The following is a 3,917-nucleotide window of genomic DNA, read 5'->3' as shown; positions in this document are numbered from 1 at the left end:
GGATCAGGGTTTATGATGGATTTCATAGTTGATTTCAACTTTTGGAAGAAAAAGTAACTCATAGTATCAACTCCAAAGTAATGAAAGTCATGGTTGTAGGAAATGCCTTACGTTAGAAGCTTTACATTTTTAAAATCTTCATTGGTCTAACTTATATTACATATTTTGTTTTTTTCCACAAAGCTCTAGGGACACCGGTTTGTTTCCCTAAATATGCTAAATTGTTTCCCTAAATAAGTCTGAGCAAAGACATATTATTCACAGACACAGTATTAGCATCCACTCCTATGAATGATGACACATAGATATACAGTATATTTCAGCAAAGCCTCATAACAGACTCAGTGATGAGCTGATTTGGATGCTGAGTATCCTCCTCCTACTTAAATCTAACAAGTCAGAAGTACATCTACTAAAACTGTGGCCAGCTAGAAGTAAACTTTCTGATAATGAATTAATGATTGATGGCCTTTCAGTGCAGCAGTGAAAGACCTTGGTGTGATTATTGATTCAGCTTCTCATCTAAATCTCATGCACATGCCTGTATTCATCTTAGAAACATTCTAGGCTATGTAACGTAATGGATTTACATCATGTGAAATCCTTTTAATCCTGAATGCAGAAGCCAGAACGTCTGTATTACCCCCTATCTTGTCCAAATGAAATTGTCTGATGGGAAAATTTCAAACTGATTCTAAAATATGAATATAAAATATGAATTATAAAGCACTGAATGGTGCAGGTTGTTTATAAAGATCTAGAATAATGATGGAGACCACAGATGGAAGCAAGGCCTTTTTAGGAAAATCTCCCAAGCTCTGGGATAACATTTTTTCTTTGGACTAGGGATTAGGTTCAGGCTGAAAATTTATTTGTTGAGTCTGACATTTGTTAAATATATATTTTGTCTTAGGCATAGGTGCAAATAATGGGTGCAATAATAATCAATAATGGGTGCAATAGTAATCATGGGGATTCCATGTACAATACAACCTCACCATTAGCACCTATTAAAAATTAGCACCAATTTACAATCCTTGTGTGCAATATTACAGCTCTACACTATAATTTCAACAGTATTTCGTTCTATTTTAAGGTTTATTTTTACTTGTTTTTTTTTTCCTTTTCAGTTTTCTTCTTGTATATAGTATATATTTCTTTCTTTCTCTCTTCCATTTTTATTAGAGCAACTCTAACATGGCAAAGCAATTTCCCCCGGGATTAATAAAGTTCTTTGAATCTTGAATCTTTCTGAAAATCCTTGCTGATGGTGGAATGACTAGCTGCTGTACTCTATGTCCCAGGGTGCTCTCTTGCCTGAATTACCTCCTGACACTCCTTTTTAGTAAGACTGCCATAGCTAGACCTGCCAGAGTCTTTCACAATGTACATGGTTTTAAACCGCTGTAAGTTGCGGGCATACCTAATAATCTGTTTTCCCCTCTCTCAGTAGAGCTGAGCTTGCATTCCTGATCCACACCAGATTGTGACACTGTGGCTCCTCTCACCTTCTGAACTTTTACTCTCTTCCTCTTGCTTCTTCATCTGAAACTTTCTACTGTTGTTGATAATCCTACATGGATACTATGAAGAGCTGCGCTTTCCAAAATCAGTCCAACTTTTTGATTTAGTGGATATTCTCACCTGGATACTGTACATTTGTAACTAAGAACTGCTGATGTAATCATAAAGAATTTCTTCTCCTCATCCCAGGACGTCCGTTCAACACACGTTTGTACTGTTTGCCTTTACACTTTAGGTTACAACTACTACTGTGTATACAACATTGATTTTGTAATTCCACTATAGTCAAGTTCCTCTCAGAGGTTTCTTCCTCATCCCATCTTTGACAGTTTTCTTTTGCCACTGTTGCCTCTGGCTTCCTCATTAGGGATCTGTATCTACGTCAGGATTTCTGTCAAGCTGCTTTGTGATAATTACACACAAACACACACACAAGAAAAATAAATGATTTTAAACCAATGATTTTTTGGACTCCATGCTGTTTAGATTGCAAGTCCATGTATGTACATACATATGCACACACGTTTGAAATCACTCAATCAAGATCAACGATGCTTGCCTTCTTGCAGTCTGTAACGATTATAAATGTGAATATTAAATGGTAAAGAGCTTTCCAACAAACTCATAGATTTCATGTTTGCCTTTAAATAATGGCAGCTCAGGTCGTGCACCGATGGAGAACATCATTAAAACGAGCCCATTTTTCTCAGATTGACTGGTGCATGACGTACATGTTATATTGGCATGGAAAATTATGAAGCATTATGAAGAAGATACTCTGGAGCCCATTAAAAGCGTGTTACATATTTAACCTTTCCAATTTCCTGTGCCTCTGTAAAGCGTTTCCATTTTTGCAAATATAGCATCCATTCCAAAGAAAGATTTCTTACCATTACAGAACAGGGCAATGAGAGTGAAAGGTTTTCAGCAGTGAAAGTCTCACTGGATTTACAGTAATAAATACTAGAAGACACAAACTCATTGCTGTGGTGCTTCTATTAAAGTTACTGTTAGCAAACATAATATCAGAGTTCTGCTTTGGTGCTTTTTAGCAATTTGTGATGGACGCTTTAAAAATACAGCTATTCAAAATTCGATCTCGTATTTTCCTGACACTGAATGTTTATTACACAATGGAGATATTTTACGGTCACTAATGAGCAATTACAAATTGCAAGGCTCAACATTCCCTGGAGCAATATGACTAAATGATGCCCTGTCAATCACAGACACCTATAAGTACCTGATCTTTCCTATGAACCACATACACACAGTTAATAAGGTTAGAAGGTTAATCAGAAGCTCTTTGTTAACAACAAAGTACATAATATTTCTCAGGCTGAATATTTCCATGCCATCATGTTTTTTATCAGAAGGTTCCTGCTTTGAACTCTCTCTATTAATGGTGCCACTAAACTGAAAACGTGACCCAAAAACAACTCAACAGAGGGATTTTTGTAATATTTTCTAAGAATAAAAAAACAGAATAGCTATATACAGGCTGAAATGGGGATTATATACATACTCAGAACCTGTGCCGATCCATATCAATCAGCTTAAATTGCAAAGAAAGGGATTTTTTTCCCTCCCAGTTAGCCCCTATTTGCATTCCTCAATGAGTCCTCAAGGCTGCTACTGACTGCAGTGCACAGGTGACCAGGTCTCCTCCCCAGATGCATGCATTAGTAATCTGTAGGCAAGTGTGGAGAGGAAGAAAAGGAGTGAGAGAGGGTCTCATTGCACTCAGCAAACATCAACAGGCATGTATCATCTTCATTGACCTTATCAGAGCGGTGCTCATCAGGGGCCGGCACTCTGGGGCCCATCTGACTGGTTCCAGCACTGTCTCAGCCTTATTAGTGTGCTGCAGGCATTTTCGTGTCTTCATGGCATTCTGCTGCTCATAAACAATGCAGCAGCACTGGGGCACCCACTCTGACTAGAGCAGACATGATGGTACAGCATAAATGTATACAGACACAACACCACAAATATGTTTTCAATTCTCCACAATAATGCTCAATTCAATTTAATGTTTTAAAAATCTGGGTATAAAATAATTTTCATTTTTCACTATTGAGCAAGCCAGTGGTAATGGTGGCCAAGTACTGTAAACCTCCCTGAGACAACATAGAGAACAAACCTTAAGGAACTAGACAGCATTCAGATCTGCGCCTTTACCTAAGAGAAAGGCTTATTAACAGCTTGAAATAAAAAAGACTGGAGTCAATAATTACTTCAAAGTCTTTTACAGCTGCACATGATGTAACTGAGAGGCCATCCACAGATATTCTGTAATCAGAAAGCTTACTTCTAGCTGCCTGTGGTGCTAGTACAAGTACTTCTGTCATGTCCAAAATAAGTAGGATAAAGCTAATAAGCATCCAGTATCT

This window comes from Hemibagrus wyckioides, linkage group LG13 (assembly GCF_019097595.1).
Source record: "Hemibagrus wyckioides isolate EC202008001 linkage group LG13, SWU_Hwy_1.0, whole genome shotgun sequence".
In the NCBI taxonomy this organism is placed as follows: Eukaryota; Metazoa; Chordata; class Actinopteri; order Siluriformes; family Bagridae; genus Hemibagrus; species Hemibagrus wyckioides.
Note: the sequence above shows the minus strand (reverse complement) of the source record.